This window comes from Sminthopsis crassicaudata, chromosome 5, assembly GCF_048593235.1.
Source record: "Sminthopsis crassicaudata isolate SCR6 chromosome 5, ASM4859323v1, whole genome shotgun sequence".
In the NCBI taxonomy this organism is placed as follows: domain Eukaryota; kingdom Metazoa; phylum Chordata; class Mammalia; order Dasyuromorphia; family Dasyuridae; genus Sminthopsis; species Sminthopsis crassicaudata.
In genome coordinates this window covers 296278113-296299657 of record NC_133621.1, presented here as the reverse complement: position 1 = coordinate 296299657, position 21545 = coordinate 296278113, and the positions used below count along the sequence as shown (strand labels likewise).

The 21545-nt window shown below is 37.7% G+C and overlaps 1 long non-coding RNA gene across 1 annotated transcript in view; it reads right to left on the bottom strand.

Moving 5' to 3' along the window:
* Positions 1-545: 545 nt before the first annotated feature.
* The window catches only part of LOC141543165 (uncharacterized), a 35051-nt gene continuing 14051 nt past the window's right edge, over positions 546-21545 (bottom strand). Inside the window, exons 4-6 of the long non-coding RNA XR_012482361.1 lie at positions 16585-16663; positions 1046-1395; positions 546-840 (exon numbers count right to left, since the gene is read on the bottom strand). This is a non-coding gene — a long non-coding RNA (uncharacterized LOC141543165). The remainder of the gene's footprint in view (positions 841-1045; positions 1396-16584; positions 16664-21545) is intronic.

The window sequence follows — 21545 nt, the reverse complement described above, 5'->3', positions numbered from 1 at the left end:
AGCTCTGACATTCTGTGATCCTGTATTTCGGGGAAAGAGTAGAGATTCTTGGTCCTTGACTTCAGTTTCCGTGATAAATGTTTGATGCTCCCTTCAGCCTGGGTTATTGCTTACTTACCTGATCTCTGTTTTATGCCCTCTTTAACCCCACTTCTCTTCCAAATCTCCTAATTATCAGCAGATCTCTTACACTTATAAGAGATCTGACGCCCATCCTCTTTCAGTATGGTGGGATTTAATGGAACTATGCATTTTCTTTTCTTCTTCTGAGTCTGGTGCCATGAGCTGGAACCTTCAGACTAAGATAGGTGGCTATTCCTACATACCTTAGGGTGTCCAGATGTGGGAAATTACAAAGAGAAGTAAATTTCCTACATTAGAATGTAAACAAAAGAGTGTCTCCTAAGAACTTCCATGTAAAGGGCAAGAGTATCTACAGCAGGGGCATTCAGAATAACCTAGAGAGCCTCTCTTCCCATCTGCCATCAGCCATCAGCCATCCCCACCTCGGCCCACTGAATGCAGATCCTGTCAGAATCCAATACTGAGGGCACTCCCTGACAGGCTGTAATTACAAACCAGCAGGTCTGCCTGCCTCAATCCAGTGCGCTAGAGTCTTGGGAGACAGATTTATGCGGCATAGTCTCTGCTCTCCATCAGCCCTGCAGGTGTGTGGCAGTCACTGATGATATGATGTCTGCAGGGAGCCAGCTTTTCCAGGCACAGGGAAGTGGTTAACAGAAACACCAGGGGCTTTGGGGTGCCAGTGGAGCATCAGATTTAGCAAGGCAAGGTAGTAGCAGAAGTTCCCATTGTCAAAATGGTGTAATAAATTGAATCCTGGATTGGAACAGGGAATGGACATTTATTAAGCACCTACTATGTGTTGAGCACTGTGCTAAGCTAAAAATTGTTTTGTGTAATCCTTAGGATTGGAACTCAACTCAGGAAGATATAAGGTCATGTCTTCCCTCTGTTATTTCCTAGCTTTGTGGCCCTGGGGAAATTATTTCATCTTTTAAATGATAATAATGATAGTACCTACATTATAGAGTTGACATATTATGGCAGCAGCCCCTTAATGCTCCTGTTCCCTTTCTCCCCAATAAACCTCGGTAACTGCTATATAACTTTGTTGCCTAATAGGGAGATCTTATAAGATAGAGATCAAACATTTATCTGGCTGTAAGAGAACATCTTTCTCACCCAACTCCCCAGAAGCCACTTTTGTTCCAAAATGTTTCTCTCTTCCGCCTAAATAGAAGCAGGCACTTTAACTGGGTAATCTTTCTTTTTCTTCAATTCAACAAGAATTCCTCTCGAGTAAAACTTTCTCAGTATAATCTCCTGGTCCCTTTTAGAGCTAAAATATTTGCCCCTAGCCCCGAAGAATACCTAGGGAGATGGTGAAAAGGAAATCATAAGAGTTAATTTGGTAGGACTGGAGAAAAAAACCATAGTCCCATTCATCCCTTGGCCTAGTCTTGACTCCCTGGGTCTCAACCTTTAATAGTATTTATTACTATTCCTTCTAGCAATGAAATCTTAGCCTGAGCCCATCCTGAGCCTAAGCATAAATGTGCCAGTTGGGAAGAAGGAACACGGCTGGCTGGACCTCCATCCTGGCCACTTGCCCAACTGGGATTGAAGTGGGGCCACTAAAGGCATTTCAATGAGAAAATCCGATTTCCTCTTCCTGTTTCCCACAAAACACCAGCCACCTCCTTCGTTCCTCAGCCAGCCAAGCCTTCCAGGTAAAGCTGTTTAGGTTTGGCTCTGACTCTTGGCTTGCTTTGCCTTCTTTCTCCCTCACTTCTCAGATGGCTCACTTTCCACCATCTGGAGTTAGTTCAGGGGAGAAGGGGACAACAGCTGAGTGGCTTTGGATCTAATGATTTCTTTTTAAGGAGAGGAAAGGGAAAAAACCAAAGATCCTTGACTAATCTATACTCCACATTTTCTTAAGGATTTCACAGACCTTAAAAAAATGGGGTAAAAAGGTTTTGAGAGTTCTGTGTTTAAGACCCACTTCTGTTTACTTCACACTAGTTGTGTGACTTTGGACATGTCATTTAACTGCTCTGAGCCCTGATTTTCTAACCGGTAAAATTGGGACAAAAATGCCCCAATTGCTAACCCACTCAGTTGCTAACTTAACTATTTCTACTACTAACCTAAAATATTAACTTACTAAGCCGAGTGCCAAAAAGAGAGAAAAAGACCATATGAATATCAGTTATTATTTTTTTCTGTGGGAGATGAAATGGGGAAAATACTTATATTTTTCAAGGATCAATGAATAGCATCGAGAATAATAGCACTGATAGAATTAAAGCGTAGCTTACTCTTGACTCCAGTTCTACATATTAAAAAGAGGACTAGGCTGGATATCAGGACTCCTTTGGGGCAGTCCTGACTACCACTAACTTGCTATCCTGCACACACAAAAAAATCAGATCAAATGGGACAAAAAATGAGGAAAGAAAAAAAACACAAGCAAACAAACCAACAACAACAGCAAAAGATGAAAATACTATGCTTTGATTACATTCAGTCTCCATAGTTCTCTCTCTGGGTGTGGATGACACTTTCCAACACAAATCTATTGGAATTGCCTTGAGTCCCCTCATTGTTGAAAAGAGCCAAGTCCATCACAGTTGATCATCAGATAATCTTGTAGCTGTAGTACCAAATAGTTTTGATGATTGAATAAATGATTTTTAAAAAAAATAATTCATTAAGCAATAACTATATATCAAGTAATAAGCCTGATAAACAGATCAGTTACCCACTCCACTCCAAGGAGCATAAATCCCAATTGGAGAAGATAATCCATCTAGGGAAGCTATTGCCAGGGATGGTAGCTTTGGTCTTTGAAGACACAGAGATGGTGGGATGGCAAGTAGAATCACAGGGCGATTGATTGATTCAGTCTCTTCAGGGATGATAGTTTTGACTTGATTACTGTTGCCAGTGCTAGTGGAGGAAAACAGGAATAGGGGGCTCTTGGAAAGTTATGAGTGATGCAGCATGGCACAATGTCTACAGGTAGCATGATCATTCTGACTAGAGATGGAAGATTCTCATCCATCTGGAGTCCATAGTCCCAGGTAGAAGATGGAATGCTGGATTAGAGATGACATTTGGAGTGAGGAAACATGAAAGCCCATAGAGTTGAAGTGATTGGACCAATGTTGTACTGGTAATAAGGGACAAGTTTTGGTTTTGGAATCAGGTGCTCTAATTCCAAATTCAATGTTCTTTCTTTCATGCTACTTCCTTTAGCTAGGCTTGCCCTGGCTTGTCAATGTTTTTCTTTTAAGGGTGTCAGCAATAAATGATGATTTATTCTAGAATTAATCCTATAAGTGCAAACTGTACCTTTACCCATGCTCTCTTGCCTGGAATGTCCTTTTCAATTTCCTTGCTTTTCTATCTCCTACAATTCTTTTATGGCCCAAATCAAATCTCATCTCCCTATGCTCATTTTCAGACTCAGTCATACCATGGTGACCTCTAGCACTTACTTTCCACATTTTAATAGTATTGAGCATCCTAGATTTAGAACTAGAAGGGATCTTAGGGCTGATGGGGTTCAAATGTCACAATTTATGGCCAGTCTTTGAAGAAAGGAACTGAACTGCCCAAGGTCACATGTTATAACCAGAATTTGAGTCAAAGTTTTCTTTTCTTTATTTTTTAAAGTTTTATTGATTTTATTTACAAAAGAGATGTTAAAAAGAGCAAAGTACACATGGGTTTGTTGTTGATTGTCTTGTAGAAGCATGACTTTTTGTGGGGGTTTCCCAGTGCATATAAAAGTTACATTTATACTATACAAGTAACTTAAATGATATTAAGTCTAACAATGTACTTTCTTTAATTAAAATATTTTCTTTTTAAAAATTAAGCTTTTTTAATTTTCAAAATATATGCATGGATAATTTTTCAACATTAAGCCTTGTAAAACCTTGTGGTCCAGTGTTTCTTCACCTTCCCCTCACCCCCTAGATGTCAAGTAATCCAATATATGTTAAACATGATAAAAATATATGTTAAATCCAATATATGCATACATATTTATACAATTATCTTGCTGCACAATGAAAATCAGATCAAAAAGGAAAAAAATGAGAAAAAATAAAGTACAAGCAAACAACAACAAAAAACAGTAAAAATGCTATGTTGTGATTCACATTGTTTCCACAGTCCTCTCACTGCGTGTAGATGGCTCTCTTCATTACAAGATTTTTGGAACTGGCCTAGATCATTTCATTTTTGAAAAGAGCCATTTCCATCAGAATTGAACATCATACAATCTTGTTGCCACGTACTATGTTCTCTTGGTTTTGTTCACTTCACTTAGCATCAGTTCATGTAAGTCTATCCAGAGTTCTCTGAGTCATCCTGCTAATTGTTTCTTATAGAACCATAATTGAATCAAGGTTTTCTGATGCTAAACATCATAACTTCTTCTTTCTCCTTTATCATACCTAGCACTTGCCATATACTTCTTTCTTTTTCTTTCTCTTTTATTATGACTCATATGATAATTGATTTAGAACTGGAAAGGACTTTGGAGGACATCTAGATTAATTCTCTACATTTTACAGAGGAGGAAACAGGTCTAGGGAAGTTGTGATAAGCTCAAGATCATAAAGGTAGTAATTATCAAAGATGGAATTTGAATTCATGATTCTAGAGTGAGGGCCCAGTCCATAGTCTCAGTAACCCTTGTCTCTTTGTGATCTCTATCAAGATCTCACATCTCATCTCTGAATTCCCTTCGGTATTATTGTTCATGATGATTTTGTAGTTAGTAATGGTGGCATTGGAGATGGTAATGATAGTGGTGCAGTCATGATGAAGATGATGGTGATGAGATTGTCATTGAGGATGATGATAATCAGGATGGTGATTTCATTGAGGTTGTTAGTGATCAATACTTTAGAAATATCTTTTTATGAATTAAAAGTGAAAGTATTAGATACAAATCACTGGGATCAAGTAATACCTGCTCAGCTCTGTGTTGACATCTTCGTCATGATAGTCCCATGAAGCTGATTCTATACTGATTATCCCCATTTTATTGTAGAAGGAAACTGAGGCTTAAAGAAGTTCAATACCTTGCTCAGTGTCATATACTCAGAAAGGATCAAAACTGGGACTCTCAAATCTGTTTTTCTCCATTTACTGCTTTACTGATTCTCATTACTTCACTATCAAAAGATGACTCATAAAATATTCTCCAATAAATTCAGTCATTCAATTCGATTAAATAAGACATCTATTAAGATTGAATCCACCATTGTCCAACAAATATCTAAACATAATTTATCTAGATAAGAGCTCACTTTTTGAGAAGAACTGCTGAAAAACCTGGAGTGCATTCTAGCAGAAATTAGATTTTGACCAACTTACTACACCATATTCCATACAAAAAAATTAAAGTGTATATGTAACATGGATATTAAGATCCTGCTATTAAGAAATTAGAAGGGAAAGTACATCACATACTTTTAATAAACATAAGCAAAAGCTGAATTTTTACCTAAAAGGGGATGATAGAAATTATAAAATATAATATAGCTAAATTTGATAACATGAAATTGACAGCTTTTACACAAACAAAATTAATTCATCTGGGACAAGAAATAAAGTAGTTGACTTAGGAAAATATTAGCTTCAAATTTCTTGAGTAAAATTTGATAGCTAAGATATATAGATAATTGACAAATAGAAGACTAAAATTTATTCCCTTATAAATAGAGAAATGGTCCAGGGAAATAAAGAAATAGTTCTTAAAAAATGGAAAGCATATGAAATAATCTCTAAATCACACATAATAAAAGAAATGCAAATCAGAATAACCACGAGGATTCATCATATGCCCAGAAAATTGTCAAAGATAACAAAAGGTGGGAGTAGACAATATTGGAGAGATTCTATGGATTTGTATAACTACTCCTCTGGAAAGCAATTTGGAATTATACAAATTTAGTGACTAAACTGTTCATACCTTTTAACTCAGAAATTTCATTATTAAGCAGAGGCCCCAAGGCTATCAATAAGGGGAAAAAAGACTTGAAATAAACTAAAATAAGTGTGGCAGCACTTTTGTGGTAACAAAGAACTGGAAACAAAACTCATTAATTGGAGAATGGAGACTAGATAAATTATGGCACATGAATATAATGGAATATTATTATACTGTAAGAAATGATGAGCATGAGGAATACAGAGAAGCATGAAAGAAAGTATCAAGCTTCATCACTGGTCCTCTGAAATCATAGTTGGTCATTACATTGATGAGAGTTTTGAAGTTTTTCCAAATTGTTTGTTTTAATTGCTTTATTATTACATAAATTGCCTTCCTTATTCTGTCCACCTTACTTTGAATCATTTCATGCAGATCTTTTTGAACTTCAGAATAGAAAGGATTTGAAAGGCAATATAGAGAGAGGGCATTTTAGGCTTAAGGAATGATGGGAGCTAAGGTTCAGCATCCTGGAGGGTTCTGGGAAGATGGCCGAGTAGATCAGAAAATTCTAAACTCTTCAGATTTCCTCCACAAATAAAACAAAATTGCCCCTCAGAGTGAACATAGACTGGTGAAAAGCAAATAAGATTTGGGAGTCCTCCCAGGACAACTGGAGAAGACCCCCAAAAGATCCCAGGACTACATGAATTGCAAACACCTTCAGGCTAGCTCTACAGAAATGATCAATGCCGAGCCTTGGGGCTAGCTGCATTGGGAGGAAGCCTCAGCCACAGGAACTTTTACCTCCCTAGCTGTGTGGGGAATTGGGATCTGAGTCCAGGAAGATTGAGAGAACTCTCAGCTGATTAGGAACACTAGAACCAGCTGGACTGCTGAGAGGTGGCCCTGTGCAAAAAGGAATTAGAACACCGGATCAGTGCAGAAGCAGTGGGAGAGGGATGTTACTGGCTGTGGGCTCTTGTAGGAAGGTAGCACGGAGCTTTTGATTTGGGGTTCCAGGTCAGAAGGGACAGCTGAAACGACCCCAGAAGCACCATCCCCCCAAATCCAGGTTTAAAGATGTTTACACTAATAGTTTTGCACTAGTAGATCTTATTTTAAGTGAAGAAGAAAGGACTCAATGATAGAAATTTACTATGGGAATGGGGAAGATTGGGGGTTCATCTCTAGAGGAGGACAGTGAAGTTTAAAAAGACCCAAAGAGTAATTTCTGGGCCACTTGATCAGAAAGAATTTATTTTAAAAAAACTCAAAAGGACTTCAAAAAACAAATGTGACAGATTGAGAAAAAACCCCACAAAAAACAAGAAGATTATGAACAAAAAGTTAAACAACTAGAAAAGGAGATACAAAGTCTCAAAGAAGAAAATAAGTTTTTGCAAATTAGAATTGGGCAAAGGAAAGTTAGTGAAGCTATGAATGACCAAGAAATAACAAAACAAAATATAAAGAATGGAAAAATAGAACAGAGATAGGCAAAATCCAGAGTTTGTTTTGGGAAACTGAAAAATCCAGATTGTAAAGATCACAGATGGCATCAAGAGAAATTGGAGGAAATAAGACTAGCAAGATAGGATGAAAGTGGGTGGTGGAGCACCTCATGCCATTTATCTCATTGAACAATAGGAGAAACTTAGAAATATAATAAATTCCTTAAGCGTGTTCCTCATTACTGTGTAGGACAAGTCAAGGAAACACCTTTGTGTAGTAGAAAGAGCAACAGAAAATTATAGGAACCCTATTTCTACTCCTTACTATCTGTGTGATGTTGGGCAAATCACATGACTTCTCTGAACCTCAGCTATCCAACAGAATATAAGCTTCCTATCTTCAAGTACTCTTAATTTGTCCAGGGTCACAAAAGGATAAAGTCTGGACTTGAATCTATTTCTCTAATCCCAGATTCACTATTCTTTCTATTATGCCATATTGCCTCCTAGCCATTTGAGGATATCCTGTAAGGCTCCTCCTCTGTTCTACTACTGAAATATTTTGATGTCCCTGTGAGAGAACAAATTCTGGATTGGACAGATGAAGGTTCTCATCTTCTGTAGGTTTTCTCAAGTTAATTGAGCCAGGATAATGGCCTCTGTTTTTAACTTGTCTGCCAGTGAACAGGGATGCCTTCATTACTGGGGCAGCAGAGGAGCAGAGAAGGAACAGCAGGTGACCAAGGCAATCAATAGAGCTAAAATGAGACATGTTCTGGTCGAGCTGAAAAAGGCTGTTTTTCAAAGACCTTGAACTCTATTACATGCTTTCTTTCAGATTCTCTAAGGACTTAGGAATTGAGTCTACTTTATAGAAGATGAAAGAAGAGGTTTTTCCCTAAATCAACCTTGATTACAACAACCTAGATAGATGGAGTCACAGAATTACATCTCAGAGAAGGAACAGACCTCTGAGGCTATCTGGTCCAAAACTCACCTTCCCTGGAATCCTCTACATCCTCCCCAGCAAGGGATCTTTCAGTCTTTCTTTGAAGGCTGGAATTTGCTGGCAATTAAAGTCAAAATCATCAGCCTTTATTTTGTATGTTGTCTCTTTGATTAGATTGCAAAATCCTTGAAGGCAGGAACTGCTTTTGCTATTTTGTGTTCTCCATGCTCTCCACACACAGTAAGCTGGCACATACAGAATAAGCTCTTCATCAAAGCCTTTTCATTCATTCGTTGAAAGAAACTAAGTGCCCTTTTCAACTGAAGCTAGATATTTTATTTTCTTTATCTGTAAATTGAGGATAGAATACTTAGAAGACCTGTATTGTGAAAAAAAAGTATTTTGTAAATCTTAAAATGTCACAGAAATGAGAACGATCATTATGATTGTCATCAATATTGCTATCAGCATTTCGTCACTTATCTTGGCTTTCAATTCTGTGTTAACTATTCCTACTTTAGTCTTCCAGGTCTGAAGACTATTGTCACTGGTAGAGAAAACAGGAATAAATTGACTTGAATAATTCTGCCTTTTCTCTATAATTTCTCATTGTCCCATCCATCCCAGGGCATGGTCATATCACTGAAAAGAATTCTTTTCTTGATCTCATTCATCCCTTTGGTGTTTTTAGCTTTTCTTACTAAACTCAGTTCATTCTGAACTTTAGCACTTCTCAACTCCCTTTTTCAGGAGCACATCACACTTTTATTTTCACCCTCGGCAAAGCTACTCTTATTCCTATGTTCTGGTTATGAAGTATTAAAATCTACACTGGTCAAAGACTTTCATGTGCTTCTATATCAGATCCAGAACAGAAATACCTTTCCACTTCCTCTGCCTCTTTTAAGTCTGGGAAAATTGATTCTCTGATCCTCTTATTGATTCAAATCAAATCAAGTTAAATCAAATCAAATCAGGTCAAGTTGGGTTAAGTCATAGTTATGAAATAAACATGTCATTTCCTGTTCTAATTGTAGGGGACATAGACTTTTGACAAATGATATAATCCTTGTCATTGCTGAGCTTACATTCAAACAAAAGGCATAGAAGAGGTCCACATGCGAATATGGTGAAACCAAAAATTCGACAAAGGAAAAGGAAGAATCCAGATGATGTTATGAGAAAAACTGAAGAAGGAGAGACCATTTTCTCTGAAGCTGAGGATAGGATAAAGATAAAGGAATATTTCACGTAGGAGGTAGCATCTGTTTGTACTCTCCTATACATAGCTCCTAGTCTCATTATACAGTGGAGAATCTTCTTAGGTTTCTGAATGAAGAAAGGGATGTAAAGAACTGAAGAGATTAGAACTGAACATCAAAGTCAAGATTATATAGAGCAGGAGGGGATATTTGTGAGCATCTAAACAGAAGGGCCATCCCACTGGGCATCCAGACTGATGTTTTGTTCCTGATGGAGGCACCAAGGAGACACATTCTCCTTGACATCAGCCACAGAGAATGGGAATACCTGCCAAAAAAATCCCTGCTTTCCCTTAATAACCCATTATGAATCTGTCATCCATGAATATCTCAACCTTTTGGAAAGCTATTTGTATTTATTTTCAGTCAATGCCCCCTCCTGTGGTAATGAATCCCATATGCTTATTACCCACTGCTTAAAGTAATGCTGTCTTTTATTTCTTCTAAAGGCTTTCAAGCTCTGGGGGTGGTGACAGGGGGGAGTATTAGAGGAGGGATAGACTCTTTCTAGTATTCTAGGATTTGTCAAATAAATCCATGTTCTCTCTCCCTCCTGCCATCATGCATTTCTTATTTCACTACAATCCAATAGCATTTCTTCAGGACCTCTTCTGTGATAAGTAGTGTGCTAGGGAATAACAAATAAAAAATGAAATAGTCCCTGTCCGCAAGAAGCTTATAGTTTTCTGATTTTTAAAAAAATCTAAGTCTAAGACCCATTTGTCCTTCTCTCATGGATATCTCCCATCTAAAATATCTTCCATATTGTACAAATGGGGTAACTAAGGCCCGGAAAAGGGAAGTGACTTGACTAAGCTCATATAGCATTGACCAAGTTAAGAATTGACCCTAAATTCTCTGACTACAAGTTCAGCTCTCTCTCCACTGTGTCATGGTGCCTCTGTTTCTGAGAACAGCTGTTAAACACATTTGTATTTCTTCTTCTTCTTGGAGCAGTACAGATTTCTCTGCCTCAAACACAGCAGGTCGGTAAATATTTCATTGGAGGTAACAAGGAGATAAAGGGAAAGGTCCCATAACATTGATTATCGGCTTGGTGTTGAACATCGGATGGGAAAACTGAGAGGTGGCTGTTCCAACCCTGGCCAATCAGGGAGCCAATCTTATTTGGTCACAGCTGTGGTCATGGTCTCATACTCAATTTGGAGCTCATTTTGTTGTCGGCAACTAACTCATCTGGTTGGCGTCCATATACAGCTGCCCCAGAAAAGAACATGGTTTTACTTCCTCTGCCCATTCAATTTGACAAATTCATTTCCACTCAACAAGCCTTTATTAAATGTCCACTAAGTGCATAACTCCGACTCAAGTCTAAAACAATTCAATCCAGCATGCATTTATTAAACACCTATTGTGGGCCAGATAGTCCAGGGCATTGAGGATACAAAAATAAAACAAAACAGAAATGGCTCTTGCCTTCAAAGAGCTTACATCCTTTTGGAGGAGATTATAATATATCAACAAAGAGGAAAATATAAGAGAAATGGAGAAAGAGAAAGCTTTAGATAGAAAACCTGAGCCTTGAAGGAAGCTAAGACTTTGGAGAGGTCTGGAAGGTACTAAGTTCTTAGAAAATATCATGTTTAGATAAGTCTTGATCCCTTTTCCCCAAAGTTTACAATGTCCTTTCTGGCAAACATAGCAATCCAGGCTCTTCCAAGGTGAGGCTTGGATAGTTTTTGGCCAAGAGAAGACACTTTGGGTCTCCAGGAATGAAGAGATTTCATTGATCTTCCTAGATCATTGTAGACTTCATATACCACTCAATGCTCCATGGACTAGTGCTTATTCTCACTAGCTGGGTGACCTAAAGCAAGTCACGACAATTCTGGCCTCAGTTTTCTCATCTGTAAAATAAGGGATTTAGATGTGATTACTTGTGAGCTCCTTGCCAATACTATGTGTATGATTCTAACATCTAAACTTGGAATCTTCCCCAGCATCTAGGCTGTGTTCTGCATACAATGGGTGCATACTAAATGTTTTGTGAATGGATTTGAGGTGTCTCCTTCTGAAGTGAGTACATCCTTAAAGTAAGGGGAAGAATCTTTAGAAAGAAGCCTTAGACAAGCAGTTAGACATTTAGGCTTGCAAATGTCAAGCCCATCATTGGATAACTTGACCTTGATCAAGTGTTCTCAATATTATCTGTGTAATGAGTGTTAGATGATTCAGTGAATAAGAATATAGGAGGCAGAGTCAAGAAGGCACCACATCAAATCCTGCCTCAGGAACTTACTAATTATAAAATCTTGGGAAAATCATTTAAAGTGTTTGTGCCTCAGTTTATATATCTGTAAAATGGGGACAATAATGGCATTTTGGTAGTTGTGGTGGTGGTCAAATGAGATGACACATGTAAATTACTGTGGTTCAGTAACTTTTTTAGTTGTGTCTGAACCCATTGTCATGCGTTTTCTTGGTAGAGATACTGGAGTAGTTTGCCATTTCCTTCTCATTTTACCGATCTGGAAAACAAGGTTCAGTGACTTTCTCAGGGTCACATAGCTAGGAAGTGTCTGAGACTGCATTTAAACAAATGAAGGCAAGTCATTCTGATTAAAGCTGAATGCTTTATCTATTTGTAATTTTGTAGTTTTGTCCATTTGTAGTTATTGTGAAATCATGCCCAACTGTCTGTGACTCCATTTGTTTTTTGGGTTTTGTTTTGTTTTGTTTTTTTGTTTGTTTGGTTTTTTTGCAAGCTTGCCATCCTCTTCCTCAGCTCATTTTACAGAGAGAATAATTGAGGCAAACAGGTTAAATGACTTGCTCAGATTCACAAAGCTTAGTGTCTAAGGTTGGGTTTGAACTCATTTTTCCTGACTCCCGGCAAGGCATTCTGTCCACTGTGCCATCTAACTACCTTATAACACACATAAAGAACTTTGCAGACCTTAAAGGGCTATTTAAATACTAGCTAGTATTATTAGATCTCTTTGACAGATTCATGAAACCTATGGTCCCCTTCTCAGAAAAAATGTTTTAAAATACATAAAACATAAAGGATCACAAAGGTCAGGGATTGTAGTGAAATACAATTATAAGCATTAAGAAAACAAGGACAAATTCATGAATCCCAGGTCCTTAGATTGTACTTTTCTCTATCATATTATTTTCTACAGAGGTCACAAAGAAATGAAATGGCTGGGGCTTCTTCAATGGTGGAGAACTCACTATCTCTTGAGTTTGCTTGGGGATAGGTTTGATTTTTTTCTATACAAAGACTCAAAGAACATCAGAAAATCAACCAACTATATTATGAGAGAACTATCCAGGCTTTAAGAAAAAAAATAAACACATATATTCCAGCATGACTATATAAGCTTGTTTTTGTTTGTTTGTTTGTTTTGTTTTTGTTTTTTGTTTTGCGTTTTTTGCACTGACAAAAATGCATTTTATTGAGAGCTTCAGAAGGGGAACTGCCTTTGTGGGTAGCGAATTCCTCTTCATTAACTGTCTTCAAGTCAAGGATGGATGGGCACTTGTTGCAGATATCATGGAAAGGATTTCTGTTTGGGGAATGGTGGAATTAGGAGGCCTTAAGTGTGGTCCTTCTGAGTTCTGGCAATCTACGAGTCTGTGTTTCAGGCTGGCACATAGTAATTGCTTAATAGATTGTTTGTTGGTTGATTGAATGATTGATTCCCCAATGATCTTTGGATCTATATATCAAACAAATTTGAGTTGTCCTGAAGCAAAATGGACTACTTTAGAAGGTGGTAAATTCAGCATCACTAAAAACCTTCGAGCAACAAGACTGATGGCTACTTATGAGGTTGTAGAGCGAATAGCCTCGCAGATGAGTTCCACTAGATGATCTCCGAATTTACTTCCAGTTCAAACATTCTGTGATTCCATGAATAGCTCATGATGTTGAGATGAAGGATAAAGGTAGAGGACTTAAAGAGATGGAATTTGAGCTGGATTTTGATGGGTAGAAGATGAGAACAATGAAGTCCCAGAGTGTGTGTGTGTGTGTGTGTGTGTGTGTGTGTGTGTGTGTGTGATGTAAGAACAAAATCTCTGAGCAGACAACGTATGTGTGGGATGGGGAGCAGGGCATAGTGATAAGCAAATAACAATGCATCTTCCACATCTTCTGGGTGTTGTGTGATTCTGTGGACGACTCTCTATAGAGGTCTTCAAGTAGGGGTTAGATTATCTCTTATAGATCTGGTGAGAAGACGAGGGAGAAGTAGCATGGTCAACAACAAATCCCTTCCCCTCAAAATCCCAGCAAACCTTGGAAGTGGAAACATAGTGGAGGTAAGATTAGTTGAAGAGGACTAGAAGATGGGGTACAAAGACCATTGTCTTTGGAATAAGAGATCTTGGATTCAAATTCTAGCTCTGCTTTGGGATTCTAAATCAGGTAATTCATCTTTGGATCTCAGTTTCTCCATATGTGAAATGAGGTGATAGATGCTCTAAGATTCCTTCTAGATTTAGCTATTATCTCATCTCAGTTTCAACTGTAGTTAAATGGCGGGCCCAAATGACTACAAATTCTATAAATCCTGGTTGGTTAGATGAAGAACTTCACATACAGGTAAGAACTTGAAAGGACCCCTAGGATGGGCATCTCAGTACAAAGGTATCAAAAATCCTAGGGAAAAAAAACTAGCAACTGAAAATCTTTTGTTTTTCCCAGATTACATGCCTAGGCTCACACAAAACAAGGCATGCTTTTTCTCATGGAGAAATTGCCTGCTTCAGATCATACTCCCTGAAGTGGCTGAGTTCTTGGGGAGGCAGCTGCTTCCAGCCCTCACCCCATTCAATAGTGCATTGTTTCCCTGCAGAGAAGTGGAACAGCCAGACTCAGGAATGGGAATTTCTGGGCCCTGAGTTTGCCAGGTGAGGATGATGGGCCATGATGCACCTGGGCTGGCAGTGTTGAGAGACCTGAGTGGGTCCAGAGGCTAGGAGAGCTGCTTCATGTCAAATTCATCACTAACCAACTTTTCAGAGGGAAAAATATGCCTCTGGTGAGAGGATTCTGAAAGGGGGCAACACGGCCAAAGCTCCGTCTGTTGAAGGAATCCTTGTGCCAACATGAACCGAAAAAGCATTATGGTCAATCTGAAAAGCTAGTGTGGCTTGGAGCCCATCTCATTGGGAATGTGCATTCTCTCTCTCTCTCAAAGACAATCCAGCCCATCCCCAGCCCTCTGTTTTCATTTCCTCTGTGCATCCCCAGTGAATTTATGTAATAATCTCAGTGCTGGCCAATGTCTTCCTCCCCTCTGCTTCCCTCTGAAGGGAAAAGGAGGAAAATATATGTGTCTACATGGGGGTATTTCTAGACATCTGTCTACCTTGGTTAACTTCAACTCTATACTTGTGTGCCACTTCTCATGGTGGCAGCTGAGAGCAGATACAATTTAATTAGGCTAATTTCCATTATCTGTGGGAAGAAAAGGGACAGATGCCTTCCCCCTCTTGCCGGGGGAACTGTTATCGCTTGAATGATGATGTCTGAGTGGGAGCTTTCATGAGAGTAACTTTCCAGGCCATCTACAACAAAATTAGAGGAGATTTGGCCAAAACAGGAAGCTTTCTTCCTCCAGGGGAGGGAGATGGACAGGGTAGAACATTATACCCGAGAGCTCTCCAGTTGTGTTGGTATTAACTGTGTTATCCAGAGTTCATTCATTCATATGTCCCGCCATCGGAGGATGTAAAGCTGGGACGTCTAGCCCCACTTCTTCACTTTAAAGATGAAGAAATTGAAGCTCAATGGTCTTTCCTAAATCCACGAAGATGGTCAGACATGCAGGACTTTTTCCTAGACCTTCAGACTCCATGTTCCAATATATTCCCATTCTATCATACTGCCCTCTGTTTCATTAATTCATTCACTCATTCACACCTCTTACTATAATCAAAGAGCAGAAGAAGACACAAAGAGATAGGATTTAAGCCCTTGCCTTATACATCTAGTAGAAAAAGAAGAGAAACTCACAAATTAAATCAGATTTATGGCAGAACTACTAAGTATTCCTTCTCCATATCGTTTTCTAAACTGCCAGATTCTCTTCTATCACCTATTTCCCTAGGCACAGCATTAAGCATCTTATCCTGGGATTATACTCTTGGGATATCAATGAACTTTTTCCCAGGTGCTTCCCTATCCAGTCTTTAACACAACTTCATTTACCAGATTGCTCTTACCCAGAAATCCACAAGAGGACACCATTGTCCTTCTGAGTCTGTCTCCGGGGTCCTGGCCTAATTTCAAAAGTATTTGCTTTAACTTCTGTCCATTAAACTTCCAGGCCCTATTTTTAATCATTCAGACGATCAGCAGACTTTTGACACAAATTTCCTAATCACCTACAATGTGCTAGACACGGGAGTACAAATTCAAAAGTGAAATAATCCCTGTCCTCAACGGGCTTACATTCTGTTTGGAGCTCACAGAAGTGTTGGATGGTGGGAAAGACTCATGATTCAGAAGCTCTGGGTTCAAATGCCATCTGTGAGGTTACCGATTATATCACCTAAGTTCCATATAAATATCTGGTTATCTATGATATCTACATAGATGTCATGGATACCTTAAAAAACTATGGTTTGATATTTAACAAATGGTCATATATTATATAATGCATAACATTACATATATTTACAAATTGTTACATATTACATAATATATGAAATTGTATATGTGACAATTTTTATATAGTATTCTTATATTCGTATCAGATACAACAGACAATATGTTTCTATATGCCGTTTTCTCAACTGTACAATGGAGATAATAATTTTATGTATTATATTTTCTATTTGAGGACCAAATGATATAATCGTGAAGTGTTTAGCCTGGTGCCCTAACATGTAGTAAGTTTATATAAATGTTAACTATATTATACATATGCATTTTTAATAATATATGAATATATATTAAGTACTTACAGAATGGAGGAGAGAAATCTCTAAGAGCTTGTATATGTTTGCAAAGGCATTAGGACAATCCTCTTGAAGAGAGGAGCATCTAAGGAAAGGGTGATTTTTCTATTAGAAACTACATCTGGTAATTATAGTCTTATTATTTATACAGTGTTGAGGAATACCCCTTTTTTCAATAGATCTGAAAAGTTCTGTCTGTTGTTGTCATCTCTATTCTGCATCCCTACCTCATCATCTGTTGAAATTTGTCTTCAAAGTCCCACATAAACCCCAACTTCTCCATGAAACTTTCCCAGAATTCTTTCTTCTTTTCCTGCTTTCCCCACCCCACCCCAAGTAGAAATGATTTCATCTTCATTTTATCCCATGATGATTTGTGTACTCCCCAGTGCTAATCTTACTCAACTGTCTACTAGGGACAAAATCTCATGATACATCACTCTGCCACAGATTGTTCACCCAGTGAATGTTTTTCCTTTGTTGTTTACCTATTTCCCCATAGTTTTATGTGCATTGAAGATGCTTAAATGAAAATTAAAAACAGCTCCCCCACAGAAAATATATAAGAAGTCACCCTCTATCACACACGCCTTCTTGGTAGAAATGTAAAACTATGTGGAATGTTGCATATAGTGTCACATGTTTTTGATATATTGGTTGGTTCATTTGGCTGACCTCCACCCCTGCTCTTTAATTTTTTTTTTTTATCATAAACCAGCTCCTAAACTTTTTTTGTGCCATGGATCCTTTTGGCCACTCAGTGAAGGAGAAAGGAGGACATGCATTGGGAAATGATGATGTAGAAAGACATCAATAACACTGTATTTTTTAATAACTCACTTTATATAGAACACCATGCTTACCCTATCATACTCCCTCATCATCCTACTTACAGATGGCCTAGCATACGAATGGTTCCAAAAAGGTCTTGAATGAACCGAATAGGTTTTTTTTTTATCTAATTAAGATAATTGATTTCGACTCAATAAATCATGGTTCTACCCATTTTATCAATTATAAAACCCTTTCCTGACCACACTGCTAGGTATTTGATACAAGTATGATTTTTTTTGACTGGACTTGTGATGTTATTTGGGTATGGAATTCATGATGCAGAAAAGATGTCTACCAGTGCAAATTGATACCTATACTATAATTTATGGGGTCTCACAAGTGCTGTAGGTACTGAGAAATTAAATTTCTCATCATCACACAATTAGTATGTGTCAAAATCTGAATTTACACTGAGATCTCCCTGAATTTGATGCTAGTTCTCTATTCCCTTAGCCTCTTGCTGACCTTAAGCCATATTTAAGAAAACAAATCCTAGAGAGGCACAGAGGAGTCAAGTAATTAGCCCTAAATCTTGTGACTAACAAATGGCAGAACCAGGATTTGATCCTAGATCTTTTGAGTCAAAGTGTAGTACACTATTCTCTCTGCTTTCATTTAAATGAAAGAATGAGTGAGGAAACACATGTTTACTATCATCCTTTCCTTTTTCATGGCACCAGGGAAGAAAATTAACTTTGAACTTTGATATATAAAAGTGGTGGGTGCATTTATCTTACTCTTGACAAAAGAATGCCCTCCAACTTCTAGTTGTCAAATAGGGGGATGATTAGTTTAAGTTGGTGAAAGGAGAGGGGGTCCTGCTGATATCAACCTACAATGACACTCAGAGAAGCAGCCTCACTTTGCTTCTAGGATGACATCTCCTCACAATCCCCACAGGATTCTTCTCCTATTTCTTCCTTCCAATTTAGCTATCTCTCAATGATATCCCAAATGTAGATCTTTCATGGGAATATTCTATTTTTTACATAGTGTCCATCTTCCGATTGTTCTTTAGTGTTTTCATATCTGAATTTCAATCCTTCTTCACCTCCCCCTTTGCAATTCCCAATTTCATCTCAATCTCAGTTCACATGCTGTCTCTTAAATGAGGTCTTTTCTCATCTCCTCAGTTGCCAGTGTCTAATTAGCTTGTATTTATTTTCTATTTACTTGTGGAAATGTTATTCTTCCCTCTACTCCCTAATGAAATATAAGCTCCTCGAGAGAAGAAAAAGTTTTTAGTTTTATATTTTCAGTTTTGAGCATAGCATGTCCTATACACAGTAGGGACAGGAACAAGGACTGAACAGTTACTTAATTAGGCAGCTATCACTTGACAAAACTCCAAGAAATGCAACTTCTGTACATAGTCTCCAAATAAGAATCTGTGAGAGCTGCTTAGAACACTTTTTTAAGGATAAATGACTCATATAGTCAATGTGGATCAGAGACAAGAGGGGAAATCCAAGTCTTTCTTGTTTGGAAGACATCTCTCTATCCATTGCACTGTGTTGCATGTAATAAGGGCTGCAAAGTTCCTCTAGAAATGGAAGTTGAAACATTTAGTAAATACAAGGAAGATTGTACAAAGTAAAAATAAAATATTTGAAAGGCATAGGGAGAACACCAATATTTAGAAGAAAGTTCTTCACAGAAGAAATCTGAGCTGAGCTTTGAAGTGAGCTAAGGATTCTAAGAGATGGAGATGAGGAGAGAGAACATTTGAACAATAGACCATGATTTAAGCAAAGGTGCAGGGAAAGAGATGGAATTTTGAAGATAAGAAACAGCAAATAAGCCAGTTTGGATGGAAAATAGTATGAGGTGCAATAAAATGAAATCAGTCTGGAAAGAAAGTTAGGGCAAGATTGTAAAGGGTCAAAAAGTTCTTTGTGGAGGCAAAGAATTGAAAATTTGAGAGGAAACCCATCAATTAATTAAGGGTTGAACAAATTGTGGGATACAATCGTGATGAAACACTGTTGAGCTATAAGAAATGGTGAGAGGGAATGGTAGTTTCAGAAAATCCTGGAAAGACTGATTTAAATGGATACAAAGTGAAGTGAGAAGAACCAGGAGAACATTGTACATAGTAACAGCATTGTTGTAATAATGATCAACTGTGAAAGTCTTAGCTACTCTGTTCAGAACAGTGATCCATAACAATTTCAAAGGTCTCATGATGAAAAGTGCTATCCATCTCCAAAGAAATAACCGATAAACTCTGAATGCAGATTGAAACAATTTTTATTTCATTTTCTTTGTTTGTCTTGCTTTTTGGGGGGAGTAAGGGTAGGAGCAGGATAGCTAGCATGGAAATATGTTCTGAAGACCTCATATGTATAATAGATATCATCTTGCTTGCATTCTCAATGGGTGACAGACAGACTGGAAGGAAGTAGAGAATTTGGAACGTCAAATTTTAAAATAAATGTTAAAATAATTTTAAAATTTTAAAAATATTCAGTTTAAAAAATAATAGAAAACTATTGATGCTGATTAAACAGATTAGATGAAGAAGACTCTATACCTTATATTGCCCTTAAAAAGTATGGTATAGGGATAACAAATACTAATGAAATCAAAGTGTCTCAGAAATGGAAGAAAGCTCCGAAATCTAACTTTGATCATCCAGTCCACTCCATACTTAACTATTTGTATGGAACAATTTTGCCAAAACTCTGGACCTGTCTTTTCAACGCAGTCCTGAGGCTGTCGGCTGTTCTCTAGGAGAGTGAGTTCCTAGATGATAACTATAGTGGGACCTCCATATGCATGACTGAGGGAGGGAGGTGGGGAACTTCACTAAGATGCCTGCTCCATTTAGCACTGATTATTCCATGAGGCATCATCAGGAAAGTACAATTTGGACCTTTCTGATATGCACTGCATCACTTCCAGTGCATTTTCCAGAGGTCTGGGGCCATAAAATATTTCCCTCTGGATGGATCAGAAGTTTTGCATTTCAATTAACAGTCAAAGGGAGAGATGGAGCAAAGTGGCTGAGTGTGTGTATGTGTGTGTGTGTGTGTGTGTGTGTGTGTGTGTGTGTGTGTGTGTTTCATTAAATCTTCCACAGAATGCTCAGCTTGTTGGCATATTCTACCCAGGTGGACCTTGTCTTATTCAATTAGACAGTGTTCCTACTAAGAATTATACCAATGAATTTCTTGTACATCCCTCTTGTAAACATATAATTTATTAATTGCATAATGTTAGGAAAACCTTGTATTGAATAGAAATTATATGTATGTATATATATACCAGATATTTACATATTTATTTATGTATATATATACCAGATATTTACATATTTATTTATGTGTATATATATATATATATATACATATATATATATATATTCTGATCCTGTAAAGTGGTAAGTAAATAGATTTCCTAGTAAATTAAGAATTCTATTTTCTCACTGATTCACACTGATTTCAAAGACCAGCCTCATTCATGACTTCAGGGACAAGTTTCTTCCAGATGTAGCTTTTGCTAGATACCATTTGCTTTCCATTTTTTCATCTTCCCTAGAGGGATGGAATTACTTGAATACAGACTTGTCAGGTACACAGTCCAAAGTAATCAATCAATTTTAAATGACATTCAACTAGCTACATGATAATAATTGACCCTGTTCTCTTATCCAATTTCTTCCTCAAACTCATAGACAACACTGAACTCCCATAATCCACAAAATATATAAAGAATGAATGGATTTGGGGATAGATAGATAGGTGATGAAGTACATACTTAGTGTTATTATGAACCAGGTGGGGCAGCTAGGTGGCTCAGAGGATAGAGTACTGAATTTGAAGTCAGGAAGACTTACCTTAACCCTGTTTGCCTCAATTTCCTTATCTGTAAAATGAGCTGGAGAAAGAAATGGGCAAGCCACTCCAATATCTTTGCCATGACAATTCCAAATAGGCTCATGAAGTTAGTCAAAGCTGATAAACGACCAAATTGAACTGATGAATCAGACATTGTGCTGAGCTCTGGAAATATAATACACACAAAAAGGAAAGCTAACCTCTCCCTTGCTCAAAGAACTAACATTCTAATGGTCGAAGACAGTGCGCAAGGAGTTAAATGGAGAGAGGAAGAGGAAAGGGAGGAAATTAACA